This window comes from Condylostylus longicornis, unplaced genomic scaffold (assembly GCF_029603195.1).
Source record: "Condylostylus longicornis isolate FDR11 unplaced genomic scaffold, ASM2960319v2 ptg000055l, whole genome shotgun sequence".
Taxonomy (NCBI): Eukaryota; Metazoa; Arthropoda; class Insecta; order Diptera; family Dolichopodidae; genus Condylostylus; species Condylostylus longicornis.
Genome location: NW_026578024.1, coordinates 12,123,416 through 12,139,929, shown reverse-complemented (window position 1 = coordinate 12,139,929; position 16,514 = coordinate 12,123,416). Strand labels below are relative to the sequence as shown.

General features: G+C 20.8%; 1 protein-coding gene across 3 annotated transcripts in view; it reads right to left on the bottom strand.

The window, feature by feature from the left end:
- LOC129611945 (neurogenic protein mastermind-like) overlaps positions 1–16,514 on the bottom strand; it is a 168,698-nt gene that overhangs the window by 137,802 nt on the left and 14,382 nt on the right. For 2 of the 3 annotated variants that reach the window (XM_055525372.1, XM_055525370.1), the window contains exon 1: positions 15,311–15,665. The exons of the other annotated variant lie outside the window; for it this stretch is intronic. The gene's annotated coding sequence lies outside the window, so the exon portion shown is untranslated. Of the gene's footprint in view, positions 1–15,310; positions 15,666–16,514 lie in introns of those variants that run through there. 3 annotated transcript variants of the gene reach the window in all.

The following is a 16,514-nucleotide window of genomic DNA, read 5'->3' as shown; positions in this document are numbered from 1 at the left end:
CTCTTTTTGTATTAAAAATTTAGAAATTGTGTACAAAATGTATACGTGTAGAGTGTATTTATTTAAACAAATTATTTTGAAATGAATACATACTTATTTTTTTTCATAATATTTTCAAATTAAATAAATAAAGTTGCATAAATTTTGTTAATATTTGAAGATTACATTCTTTTTTTGCTTTTTTCTCAAACTGAGAAACAAAATACATTTTTTTCAAATAAAATGTTAAAGCGATTAAAAGAAAAAAAGAGAGATTTTTCTAATAAGGATTTTTGCTCTTCGTATTTGCAATTTTCAACTTATATTTTTAAAAAAAGTTCTTAATTTTTTTCAAAATGACAACACAATTTTCATATAACGGACCCCATAAATAATATGAATGAAAATACTTCTACTAATAAGAACTTCATTTTATATTTTTCACAGATTCTCATAGTATAAGGACGACACACAAAAAAAACAGGAGTGAAATGTTCTCTTTTCTGCATTTCTATACAATTTCATATTAATTTAATGTAGATGAGTTTTAAAAAATAAAACCAATGTTAAATTGCACATTTTCAAGGTTCTACATTTAAGTCGTAAAGAAAAAATTAATATAAATGAACGTATTTATGTTAAAGTGGCTTCCTTAATAACAGAAACAAATGAATATGGAAAAAAATTCAGATTGCTTTTGACATTTTTAAAAAATTAAAAATTAAATTATTTTGTATAGTGCAGAAAATTATTAAAATTGATCTTTAATATTATTTTCCCATTTACGTGATATGTAGGAGTTGAAATTTTAAATTTTCAAATTTAAAAAAATATTTATGGAAATTGCAATTTAAAGACACAATACATGTCAATTATGAACTTTCGGTGGATTTTAGTCATTATTAAAAACAGCGAAATTTTATTGAGTTTCTTTTGTAGTAGAGTTATATAAGTATTCTGTTGCTCATTTAATAAATAGCATTCAGTTTGAATTTCGAATTAAATTACATTACAGCATAAAAAACATATTTCTCTTGCCACCGCTGTGCCGTTCTGTTTAGAAGACTGGATCCTCTTTAAAGAGGTTATAAGTGCATAGTTATAAAATCTAATATAATTAAAATTGAAAGAAAAGAAGCAATTTCCAACTCAATATTATTATTACTCATAATTTTAAATTTTAACACTAGAAACTTAATAAGTTTTATCATAAATATTCTCAAAAATACACTTAAGAAATATTTTTATTGTAATATTAGAATTATTATTTAAAAAAAAAATTCTTCTAATATCAAAATTTTATTTACATTTTCAACTTAACTCTCTTGAAGAAAATGAAGGTCATTATAAACAAAATAGAAATTTATTTTAATATTCTTAATCACAAAAATTTCTTGAAACTTCTCTTAAATTCTCAAACTCAATAAAAGTATTAGAAAATTAAGTGACAAAATACTTTTTATATAAATCTCATAAAAAAAAAAAACAAAAAAAAAAAACTTTAATTTGTTTCTTAGAATAGCACTTTGTTCATTTTTGATTCTGAATCTCTTATACTCTAATATCCTTATAACAATAGGAATGCGTAGTCTTCAATCAAATTAATGGGTTTTAAAAAGCACATTTCATTTATAATTAATTTTGGCACTAAAAATATAATGAGAAAATATTGTAGTAACTCTCTTACTACTGCATAATTTTAGGAGAAATTTTACTAAGCCATAAATTTTATAGTGTAAATCTTGAGAACAAATTTTCAATTTCATAAAAATTAAATTGCATTGCTAGTTATTACTTATATTTTTGTCTAACAACCATACTTAAGTAACAGAATGATTATCGTAACATTCGTGCTTTTATAAAAGTCCTATGAAATTTGTATATGGCATCGCAAGAATAGTTAATTGTAAAAGGACATGCATATTTTGAGGAGCTAAAACCCAAATAAACAGGAGGTCAGGGAAAAAACAATTCTTTTAATTAAATCATCAAAATTTTAGACTAAATTACTAATTATAGAGAAAAAATTTACGACGGAAAATAGATTTCATATAGTTGATAATTAAAAAGTACGATTTAAATTCAAAGTCCAGCAATTATTTATATATTTTTTTTATGATAGCAGAAAATAATTTCAGAATTTTCTATAAATTTTTTAATTTCTGTATATATAACAGAATTAAAAAGAATTCCACCAATTTTAATGCAAAATCTTGTCATGGAACAACTTACTTAATTTTCTCTATAATTTTCGTTCCGTCACTTACCCTTTAAAATTTAGAGGGAACGCTTTGGAATGGTTTCTAATCAACAATAAATTCACTGATATCTCTTTACCTAGAAGCTTTAAGATTTTAAAAAGTTTATAAACAGACGTAAACGACAGACACACAAAGTTAAGCTAATTAGTACATTTTTGTTTTGTAAAATTTTCCAAAAACTGACCCATTATAATTTTATCTATACATACAAATACAAAGAAGGATTAAAATAATCACCTCGAAAAAGCTTTATTCTTTTTATAAAAACTATAAAGTGTCTACTTATACTTAGTATATAAGAAGTTTCTCTTTTTTTGCAAAAATGAAAACCATACACTTTTGTCACTTCAAAAAATTTTTTAACTTTTTAAAACTTAGTTTTAATCAAATAAAGATCAAGAAGAATTTTTTTTGTTTGATTTTTTTTTCTGTGTTCTGTTAAGAAAACATAAGCACTTTATTTAATAAAAAATCTTAAATAAATAAAAAAAAAAAAGTTTCTTTTTTCATTTTTAAGGACTAAAAGTTAATTTTTATTCTACCGCCCTCATCTACCACCCGCCGCTCCCCGGCCACCGCCCTCATAACAACTTTTATTCCCAATACAAAACTTTTTCATAAAAAAAGAACAGAACAAAATTCTAACATTATTATATTACTTGAGAGTTTAAGTATAGTTACTGTTTTAATTATAACAAGTAATATAAAACTGAAACAAAACATTAAAAAAAAAAATTAAGAAAAAGAAAACGAAAAATGAAATAAAAAATTACTATAAAATTTGATAGTTTCCATTTTTGCTTCCATTTTTTGTTTCTGTTTCTGTTTTTTTCTTATTTTATGCCTTGTTCTCAGGACATAAGAATTGCAAAGAACACTTTTGTATTTTTTTTTTTCTTAATTTTAAAATCTCAGAACATTATAAAATTTTTGTTCTTTTTTTTTTGCTTTTTTTTTTTAGAAATCCTATAAGGATCAAATTGGAATTTGTTAAAATTTTTTTTTAATTTTTTTTTTTTTTAGGTTTTTCTTTCTCTTTTTATTCTTTGCTTGTTTTTAACTTAACTAAGTATTACAAAACTTTTGGCTACAATTACACAAAATATTATTTTATATAAGAAGAAAAAAAAACAAGAAGAAGAAGAAAAAATATGCATATAGATGGCCTGATAATCTTTAAATTTTTTCCTCTTTTTTTTTGTTCTAAAGATTTCTCAAAAAAAAAAATAAAAAAAAAAAAAAATGAGATGACAAAGATGTAAAAATAGAAAAATCTTAAGAAAAAAGACAAAAGCAAACCAAAGCGTCGGGGTAACTATAAAACAAAAAAAAAAATTGTGTTTTTTTTTTTTATAACAAAAGGCAAAAAGTAACAAATTTAGATAAAAAACAGAGAAAGAATAAGAAAATAAAATGGAAAGTTTTAAAAAAAAAAATTTTTTTTTGTTTTTTTGAAGGAAAAAACTCCCTGGTTGATTACTTGGCAAAAGTTAATAAGAAGTCAAAGAAAAAAAAACAAGAAAATTTGTGAAATTTTTCAAAAATTTTTCTGATATTTTCTTGTCCTCCAAAGCCTCTTCAGATTTTAGTGTTCTAACTCAAAATTAGTGTAACTACGCGTACATAGTAGAAATTTTTGAAAAATATTTCGGAATTTGTGAATTAATTTTGAAGTTGATTTTTTGATAAAAAGAATTAGAAAAACTCATTGATCAATTAACTTCGTCGAATTATGAAAATATTTAAGTATGATTCGATCTATTGATCATAGTTGGCCCTCCTCTCTCGAAATTTGATCTAAACTAAACATAGCTTTCGGTTGCATTATAAATTTTTTATGATAAATAAGAAATTTTTTGAAATATAGATAATAAATGTAGATTGTGCAGACGGGGTAAAAGTATACTACGACCAGCATATAACGATCTGTTATACCGACTCCCTATTAGGTATAAGCCACGTCTCTACAATGCTCCTCCAGTTCATTGATGAAATTCGAATAGCTTGAAAAGCGCGGTAAACCATAACTTCAGCGGAGTGGGTATGTACTCCCCTAGTATTTCTCCTCCCCTTTGGGTTAGGGTCCCACAACTTCCCAGAAGATGCACTGAGGTAACTAGTATATTATAGTTAACTATTAATTTATGACACAACGTTAAATCCTATAAAATAATTTGAGCTCTGAAATATATTACGTATAGCATTTGATTTAAAAGTAAAATATTGATATAGTTTTGTGCAGTTCACACAACCCTTCTACTCATATCTTCCTCATTAAATTATGCCCAAAATTTTGTATTCCTTAATAAGTATAACAATTTCTTTAAATATATTTTCAATATTACATTAATGATTTTTATTTAAATTAAAATTATATTTGAATTTAAGAAAAATTTCATGCATAATAATAAAAGTCATGTTTAAAAATCTATTGTTTAATCTAATTTTTAAATTATAAAATTAAAATTTTTATATAAATTTGTTAATTCAATTAAATACGAGTGTCTGTACATCAAGAGAAGTGCTTAAAAATATTTTATCATTTTAAATGAGATTATGATTCTTGCCTAAACAAAAATTAGTCAAAAGAGAAAAGAAATTGGAAAATGAAAATGAGAAAACTCGATGAAAAATAAAAAGAAAATTTTATTTCGGAAAGTAATAATGACATCATTTTTTCTAATATTTGCTGTATTATATATGTAAGTAAGATGTAAAATTGTTTTTAAGGAAAATCAAAAATTACAACGACATAAAAATAAAAAACAAATAAAATTGCCTAGATATTTTTTCCATATACATAAAAAACATTTTTTATTACAACCAAAATTGGCTAGAGGCTGCTCTATTAAATGATCCTGTTCTCATTACATAACTCTATTAATAATCACAAGTTATTAAATTACTCCATTAGTTAAGACTATACGAAAATACAAATTAAAAAGAACTACAACAATTATTTAAAATTTAGGATTTGATTGCTTATTTGCTCTTTTTACTCTTCGGGTGATAAAAAAGTAAGTGAATATGATTATTATATTCGTATATAACATAATTATTTTAAAATGAGAAAAATTCCTTTCAAATATTCCGAATCGAGTTTTTTCTTAAATATATACCAAATTATTTAATTCGATATTTAATGAAAAAATGAGAAAAATTCATTGAAAAATTGACTTTTCTTATCGAGAAAATGACAAATTTAATTAAAAAAATTCGCGTTAGAAAGTAAATAAAAAGGTGTGACTGAAAATATGTGATGCATGATCAACCTGTTAAGCTCTAAAAATTCTGAAACTAATACTAGCAAAATGAAGCCATGTCATAAGCTATATAAAATTAATATGGTTGTAAAGGGAAACCTATGCTAGCAGAAATCGCTTATAGTCAAAATTAAAACATAATTAATAAATTATTTATTGAAAAAAAAAATTTTATTGAATACCTTAAAATTTACTGGAATCACATTTAGTTATTCAATTATGAATATTAAAATATTTAATTACAATTCTGAACTATATATTTCTTCGAATGGTCAGTGTCTCCAAGGTAAAACTTCAAATCAAATGAGTTGATTGGTAGCCAAAATTTAGCCTAAATATTAATAAATCCACCCTAAATATACAGAAATAATATATGCGGTTTAGAAAGTTAAAAATTAATATTTAATTTTTTAGAAGCAAAGCGTTATACGCACTTACATAATCATATAAATTTTTCATATGACATTCACAAAAATATTATGATTGCAATTTTTATAAATTTCAAAAAAAATTCATTTTTTATTCTATTTTGAAAGTACAGAAAAAATGCGTTTTAACAAAATTGTCATTTTACATTTTAACATTTAACATAAGCATAGCGAAAAATAAAACCATATACAATATATGTATGTATGTATGTATAGATTTATACTTGGGGAAAATAATAATAAAATTAAAAAAATTTTAAATGTCTACTATACATTAGGAAGTTCTTATAATTGAATTTTAGTTGCACAAGTAACCTTGTAATTTCATTGCTACATAAAATACATACAAATGTAACTTGCTTGCAGATATAATTTACAAATGTATGTATGTGTTTATAAAAATGTCATTTTATTTTTATAAAATATTATACTTTACTAGTACTTAGTTATATTTAATATAAAATACTTGCATATAAAACTACTTGTAATAATAAAAATCCAAAATGCGTCATGTTAAATGAACCGAGAGTTTATTTTTTTCCAACTATACAATAAGTATGTAAACCTAATTATAAACAGAAATGTATGTAAAATACTGTATACGCAATTGAATTCAATGTATGAAAATAAAATTTTAATAAAACTACAGAGAGAAGTGTCTGGTCATAATGAATACGTATACAAATAGTTAGAATATGTATAATAAATGAATAATTAAATATTGTATTCCATATATATCCTGTATGTTATTTTGCTAATTTACTTTTTCAAAAAAAAAAAAAATCCTTTAATTTTAATTTAAAATGCAACTTGTGCCTATACGAACACAAGTATTAATACGCAAATGATTTGAAAAATGTGCATATAGTTAAGAAAATTGTGTACAAATTAGGGTAATATTCTTTTACATTGTAAATTTGTAAGTATGTAAATTTGTCAATAATGTAGATCTTGTCGATAGTGCTTAGATATTAATACTTATAATAATAAGGATATTCAACAGAAACATTAGAATGTTATTTCCAATTTAAACAATAGACAATAACGACTAAGAAAAAAGATATACTTTAACATTTAGGTAATTTGTTTACAAAAAAGATGCCGAAAAACAGTAACTTTCATGAATATCCTATAAAAATTCTACCATATACAAAATATGACTGTCATAACTATAATTGTGACCGGGTGTAGTTGGTAAACGGAATTATGTTTCGTATGGTAATCTTAGAATTTTTGAACGCCGATTTATAAAATTAAAATATTGAAAATTTTACGTTTATTTTCTATATATAAATGTTGACGCAACTATACCGGATTAATTTTACATAAATAACTACTCTAAACAGTTCCAGAACTGTTCTATACCTATAAGTGTCGTATATGCGTTTAGAGTGTTATCCACGCTCTTTGTTTTACTGGTAATAACAAGGCAAAAAAAGTGGAAATAAGAAAACATTCGGTTCGAAAGCTTTCGTTTCTTTCCCTTTCTTACACATATAGAAAATTTCTTATAGAAAAGTTTTTGCCTGCTACTAATTATGTGCCTGCCGTTAAAATTTTATACATGATAATTTTGTTTTCGAAATATTATAAATTAATTTAATGATTCACGAATATATTAAGATATGCACATGTCCCCTTGTTTTAAAAAGGCGTAGTTCATATCAGAAGAATAACTTTAATAATTTCAACAATTTTTAAAATTGCTTAGTATTTAAATATTAAATATATTTTGTGTATTTAAACTTTATTGTGTCGAATTTAAAATTACAAGCAACATTAATTACAACATAATATTTTATTATAAAACTTACTTAAACAAAGATTTCTAACAGGTTTGTACAAAATTTTTAAAATTTCCAATGTTACTTATGCTAGTTTATTCTCTTATATATAAAACCTAAAAATCAAATTCAACATAAAAAAACTAAGAACAAAATAAAATAAGATCAATAATTTTGATTTGAACTTTGAAAGAAATTTTTATATGGCAGCCATATTTTTATTTGAATTCGTGTATATTGTGTGGCACACGTCTTATATGTCAAATATTATGATGAATTTATGAGGACAAAACAAAAATTGACATATTCTGTGCATGTTTATAAATAATTCCTTTTCTTTTTTCTGTGTTATTGTATTATTATACATACAAAATACAAAAATACATAAGTATATAGGAAAAAGCATTATACGATTTACAAAAATTATTTAATTTATATGTATGTAAGTAAGTAAGACCCAAATAAATATTATTACAAAATATCAAATAATTGACAAGTTTTTGAATAATTTTTCTATTTCGTTTTCAGGAATGGCAATGGGTTTCAAATACAGCACCATGCCCTTTACTATTGTATTTTATAATATTAACAATATTTAAATGCAATTTCAATATTGGTATAATTACTTATAAGGTTAAAAATTATAAATTAAAAATCCTTGTAAAATAAATTATAAAAATTTAATCAAAATTATGTTCGTGTATGTAAGACAACTGTGGGATATTAAGAAAGAACTGTCATACTCGAAAAAATATAAATGAACTTAAAAATTAATTTTTTTTTGTTTTTTAACAAAATTGTAAGCTCTATAATACTTATAAATTTTAAAAGGTGAAGTACCGAACTTGAAATATAGGCTAGTTGTTGCAACTATAGATTTAAAAATTTCATAAACTACGAATAATATAGACAGAAATAATTCTTTACTTCCAATAACACACTATAAGTAGCAAAATAATCATTTATGAAAGCAATTTTTACACCATATTTTTATATCATCAGACCATATGGTTATTTAGTACATACAGTAATTATAATAAAAATATAAGGGTATTGTAGATATGTTGAAATTTTTAGCAATGACAGGCTAAAATGTTGGGAATTACAATTGAGAGTTGAATTGAAATTTTCAATCTATACAATTCGTTCCAGATTTCATTTCAAATAAAATTATTTAATATGAATACAACATAAAAATTTATTAATTTAACATAAAAATTTATTACATTTTTAAGTATAACAAAACAATAAAACATAAAATAATATATAACAATTTTAATTGCATATCTGACTATGCATTTAATAAATAATTAAAATATGTAATTTGCATGATTAAAATATAAAATACATATAAAAATTTAGTAAAAAATGAAATACTAAAATAAAATTGAAAATAAAACATTAAAATATAGAAATTGTGTCAATTGCATACTTTATGGGTATTTCTATACATACGTCACATATACATACATAACTATATAGAAATTATCAAATTTACTTACGCATTATAATGTTTACAATAAAATTTTATTACAGTTCTATAAAATTATTTTCAAAATCGTCATAAAAATTTAAAAAAAAATTAATTCAACCAAAAACTAATCAACGTAACGTAAAAATTGTCAATAAAATTTTTACAATAATTGCATACTTATAGGCAATAATTTTATTTTTGAAGAATTTGAATAATTCATTAATAAAACCTTTGACTTTTTAGTACGATAAGAGTTAAATTTAATATTTTAAGACATCTACTAAAATATTATCTATAACAAAAAAATTTTCTTCTTTGAAAAAAAAAAAATAATAACAAAAAGATAAGCAAATAAAAATATAAGTATAATATAATAAGGATATGAAGAAAAAATTTAATTTCAAAGAAAAAAAAAATATTTTAAGAAATATTTTGTTCAAAGTAACGGAACGAATAATATTTAAATAATAATAAAAAAAAAAATGTAAGTCAAAAACAAAAGTTACTAGCATTTAAACTAAATATATCCTTGCAAGGAGTTGAAATAATAAGGAAAAATAAAAGTAAGAAAAAACCACAAAAGGAACGAAAAATAAAAAAAAAAAAATTTTTTTTCTTCAAAAAAAAAATATGTCAATTTTTACTTTTTTTCTCTCTTTCTTCTTATTTTCTATTTTTATACAATTTTAGTATATTTTTTGTGTTTTCTGCCATACAGTCCCAAGCATAAACAAAAAATAATATTAAAAAAAATAATAATAAATAAGATTTTGTTATTTTTTTTTTTTCCTATTTTTATTTTTATAATTTTTTTTTTGTTAACTTGATCAAAATAAAATTTCTTTAGTAACGAACGATTTCCTTAATTATATCCTTATATATTTATTTTTTTATTTATTTATTTATATATATATATATATATACATTGATATATAGTAAATAGAAACCTTTATACACATATCCAAATATTAGTTTATAAAAAACCAAAGAAATAATAAGAATATAATAAAAAATTCAACCAGGTATACAATAACGCCTAAATTTATGTAATTTTCATTTCTTTCCTTTCTATAATTTTCTTTTCTTTTATTATTTTCTTCATACATTTAGCTTTATATATATACCTTAATTTCTTATAGAATTTCTTTTTCCTCATTTTACACTCAAAAATATACAATATAAATATTCTCTTTGTTCTCTCATTTTTTTATATAAACACTCTCTTTCTCTGTTATTTTTCTCTTACCATTATAAATCGAAAAAGTATATAAGATCATTTTTTTCTTCATTATTTTTATTCATCTGTATATATATGATTATTTCATTTTTATTATACTAAATCATATGTGTATAAAAGTTTTAATGTATTTGTATATATTTTTATTTTATTAAATAGAATTATACATAAAAGAAATATTTTTCCATATTTTAGGTATACATATATCTAAACTTTGATATTTTGAAAACGTGCGCGTGGATAAAACATTAATTTACTATATACTAAAATATAATATAACTGTTATACATGAATGTATTTTATATATAAGTATACAAAATCATTTAGAATATAAGAAGGAAATACAAAAATCAAATAAAATAAAACAAATTGGAAATGAAAATATAACAGAAGAGAAAAAAATCAGCCGTTGGAGAATATGCAATGGAAAAAAACAAAAATTGGAAAAAAAAATAAAACTAAACACAAATAATAATGATAATAATAATCAGAATGGTGAATTTAGTAAAGAATATCAGAGAGAATAATATAAGAAAAATTACGATACTCTAAATGCAAAGCAGAAAAAATTAAAAAAAATAAAATTCTGACTGATTGCATACTCTGTAAAATATACGTACATAATATGTATGTTCGTATGTTGTATACAAAAATATATCATGTTCATATATAAAATATAAGATTTCGGATTATTTTTTATTTACTTATATACGTAATAATTTAAGTACGAATATATTTATACACAGTTAATATTCTGAAATATATATATATATATATATATATATATATATATATATATATATATATATATATATATTTCATTGTACATAAGTACTTATAGCCGAAAATAAATGAATTTAATTAATTTTTTACTGTTAAAAAATTTATCATATTGAGAATAAGCATTTAAACACTAAAGTACACATACATACAAATAAACACGTACGTTAAAAATAATTTTACATATGCAATTACTGCGAAATTATTAAATTATAAGAATAATTATAAAAAAAGAAAAACGAAATTAAATAAACTGAAACTATTTTAATGCAATAGAATTAATAATATTTTAATTAACCCATTTATTCCCATTCTATTCATTGGAGTACTAATTACTTTTTCAAAAAATTATTTAATGTACAAATTTCTACTTAAATAATGTGTATGATTTTTACTGATTTCTATTTACATATAATACAAAAAATATTTCTATTTTGATAATAGGAGTAACATAGATATAAATGGGTTAATTGCAAATAATTAATAAGAAGTGTTAAATGAAATGCAAGAATATTATTTGAAACAATTGATAATTGTCTTGGTGAAGAAGAATTTTAAGAACCTAAAAATTATATACTTTAACGAATATTTATCAATCAATTTATAAATTTTTGAATATATTTATAAAATGAAATTTATATTAGTAAAATTTAGTTATTATATTTAGTTCAAGCTAAATGATTCTAATAGCATCATTGAATATTTAAAAAAAAAAATTGGAATTTAAGTTCGAAATTCTACAGAATTGCCTTATAATCCTTTTAACAAATTAAATTCTTTTAACAATTGAATTAACAAAAAGGAATGCAGAATAAAATAATTCGTGAAACCAATTTGATTGCCAATTTTCAAATAATTTAATCATTTCTGGTCAAAAATATTTGACTACTTACTTATTCAAAAAATGATTTTTTTAATATAATATTTTAAAACCTCCGGAACAATTTTGCTTAAGTTTACAAAATTCTATTCAAATTTCATATTTTGAATTATTTATTAATTCCTCGATAAAATAAATAATAATGTTTATTAATAAATATAATAAATCATATTTAATATACGTATTGTGTATAATTAAGTAATTTTCCATAACAATTCTTGCCTTCCTATAAAGGTAAACTTCACATCAGTCTGATTTCAAAAATTATAAAATAAAAATTGAAATTGCCATGAACCCAGTTTGGCTAGCACACTAAAATTCTAGAAATATAATAATGACAGGGCAGAGTAATATTAGTCAAGCCGTATCTATAGTTTATTAAATTTAAGACTGCGCTCAAATAAATTATAGTACTAATAATAATTATCATTGTTCCTTATCATTATTCACTAAAATAAATACAAAAAAAAGCTTTGAATTATTTCTCAAAATTCGAAAAAAGACAAAACTTTCAAAATAAATTCGATTATATTTTAGAAAAGAAATTACAAAACAAAAATTCATTGAAATCATAACCTACTTAACTAAATTTGTTTTTTATTTTTCAACACGTATGTCATAAAATCTATAATTCTTATACATAAAAATCATTTTACTATCTACAAACTTACATATGAACATTTATTGCATATTTTTTATCTTTTTCTGTTTATAAAACATTAATTTGCATAAATTGATAAATTTTTTAATGTTTTAAAAACTTTTTTTTTTTAAGTTGAAAATGATGTAATAATATTTTACGAAAATGTGTCAATACAATATTTTATTGCACTATAATTTTTATTTAGTACAATTTTCCAATAATCTACATTAAAAAATTTCAACATGATTTTAAACATGACATATAACACATTGTATTTTTCGGTGACACAATTATGTTATGACATTTTACAATTTTAAATTTTTGAAATGAAAATATTACTCAAAACTAAATTCAATAAATTCAAAAAGAAAAATATTGCAATTATTTTGGAAAAAAAAAATCCTGTTTGGCTGTAAATTAAAGGTCGAATTTGACTACAACAATTTTTGGGGTAAATTCAGTATTAATAGAGAGAAAACTTCCTAAATAAATTTTGTTCGTAATAATTCAATATAGCAAATACCTAATTTTTAAAAAAATTATATGATAAAATTACATAAGATTAGTAAGAAAATATTTAAGCAATACACACTCAATTTTTACATAATAATCGCTAGACAATTTAATTAACACAGTTAATTAAATAATAATGTGTGAAATTGAACATAAAAAAATTTTAATTGAAAAAACAATATTTCGATCATATTAACTTCAAAACAAATTCGTCCAAAACAAAAAATTTCGTCCTTAAAAAATTATCATAAACAAAAGAACTTCCAATTATTTCCCTTATCCATTTCAGTATTTCATATTATTCTCTTTAGCTATGAAAACTAAATAATATTATGAAAAATAAATAATATTATGGAATTTCTTTATTAAATTTTTGTAAAACAAAAATAAAATTTTAATAAAACTTTAAATAATAATCACTTTTTTCAATTTGAATAATATAATTAAGCAATACTATTAATATTTCATTAAAAAATGCATGAAAATGAATAAGTAATAAAATAATTTATAGAATCGTCGCCGCCTATAAGTATGCAATTTTATGGATTTATTTCTAATGTGAATTTTTTCATTCATTTTCATTCAGGCTATGAAAATTTCAGTAAAAAAATCTAATAAAATAATTCAAATTTATCCAAATATGTAATTTTAAAAATTATTTTAATGATATTTAGTTATCATACAATTTCAATTCTAATATCAACCCAATTTGAATATCATTACTAATTTTTGCCAATTTTGGAACAGATTTGCAGCAGAAGAAAGCATTTCTCTCAATAGAATATTCAGATATTTAAAAAGCAATTATCATAAAAACAATTTAAAAAAAAAATAAATATGACAGAGTTGGACTTAAATATCAAAACTTTTCTCTTTGAAAATGAATTTGTTTTTACCAAATTTCAAAAAAAAAAAAATGTCCTTATTTTCAAAAATTTTAAAATTTATTGATTTAATTGATAATCAAATTTTATCAAATATCAATTCAGTAATGATATTTTTTGAATATTTCAAAAAAGCAAATATCAATTCTACTAGCAACTGAAATCAAAATTTACTCTTTAAAACTTGAAAACAATTGAATTAAATAATTAATCAAATTTATTCCAGAATATCCGAAAATTCGGATATAACAATCAAAACTAAATTAATGAATTCTGATCAAAAAGATTAAAATATTCAAAAAAAAAAAAAGATAAAATCGCAAATAAAATGCATTTATTACAGAATATTGACTATACGAAATCACGATACAATTTTTGACGAAAACATTTATTTCCTAAATCACATTCTATCTAAAATTTAATTGCACTTACATAGTTAACAATATAGCTTGTGTAAGTAACAACGAATTTACATATATGCAAATACATAATAGGCATAAAAGGAGGAAAAAGCTACACAAAATATTGAAAGGGAAAAAATTTGAAAAATATGAAAAATGTATGAGGATAAGAAATGTAAGAAAAATATTTTTCTTTTCTTTTTTTTTTTTAATTCAAATAATTTTTCATTTCGGTTAACAATTTTCTTTTTGTTTTTTCTTTTTGTGGTTTGTTTCTTATACTTAAAGCTTACAAGTTGTCTCTTTCTTTACATAAAGTTTTTTTGTGTGTTTTTTTTGTGATTTTTCTTTTCTTTTTGGATTTACTTTTGCCTATACCCATTGAGATATTAATATTAAATTCAACATATATACAAACGTACAATAATATATATCGATTTACATGTCATACATATATAAATAACATATGTATATATGAATGTGTACGTAAGTTTTCAAGTATGTAAAATTTTTGAATTTTACTCAAATGTATGTAATAATATAAGCGTATATAAAAGACAAGAAAATAATAAGAATAGAAGAAAAAAATAATCTATTAAGAAAATGTTATACATATAATATGACAAATAATTTGTATGTTTGTATTCATTATTATTTTGTATATACTTATATCAGTTTTAATAATTTTGGTAATTTTGTTACAATTTTTTTTTTTTTTCTCTCTGTTTTTTTTTTTTTTGAATTTTTGATTTTTTTTTTTGTTATTTTTGATTGCTTGCTTACTTGCTATGCTGGTTGGTTAGTTGTTTTGGTTATTCGATTACAAAAAAAATTTCGAAAATGAAATTTTTCTTTAATTCTCTCTCTTTCTCTTTCTCTTATTATTTTTTGAATTTAGGTTTTTTTTTCTCTCTTATTGGTATTTTATTGTTGTTATTTTTGTTTATTTCTCTTTTTTTTTTTTTGTTTTATTTTTATTGTTACTGTTATTATTATTACTATTATTAGTAATTCCCGATATATAGCATAATCCCGTTATAGTATTTATGCTTATATATAAGTGAATATTTATTTATTTATTTTTTTTTTAATAAAATTTTTCAGCTTTTTTGTATTTGTTTTACCTTCTTTATTATTATAATTTTTTTGTTTTTGATAAATTTCATCAAATTTATTAAATTTTTTTAATTAATTTAAAAATAAAATTAATTTGTTTTGTTTTTTTTAATATGCAAGTATGTAATTACTTTATTAATGCATTTAATATTTTATTAATTGTAAGTGACTTTTTATTTATTCATTTTTTTAAAAAACAATTTTTTTTTTGTTATATTGGGAAATTTTTATATTTTATTTTTTCATTTGAAAATTTATTATTAATTACCGATTATTTGTTTTCTTTAAAAAAAAAAAATTATTTGGTTATGGTTTTTTATATATTATACAGGATATTTTTTTTTTTTTTTATTAATTTCCACAAATAAAACACAAAAAACAAAAAAATTTATATGAAGAGGAAGGAAACATACAAAAACCAATTTTTTTTTTTTCAAAACTTGTAATTATTTTGTTTTTATACACATACATTTACATATATATATATCAATATATATATGTATATATATATATATATATATTTAATTCGTAATTATGGTTATTTTTTTATTTTATTATTTACAATTTTTGTTTTTTCATTATAACTAGTAACATTTATTATTATTTTTTTTATTATTATATTTCCTATTTTTTTAATTTTTTTTTATGTATTTTAAATATATATATACTTACATATACATATAATTTATGTAAGTATATATATATCACTTATTTCATACACATATAATATATACTTATATATATTATGTATTTATGTATATATATATAGTTATATATAGAGTGAAAATTTGGATATATATAGATTTAGGTCACCGATATAAATCACAATGTTGTGTTGTATTTTGTTGTTGTTATTTTATTTTTTTTTTTT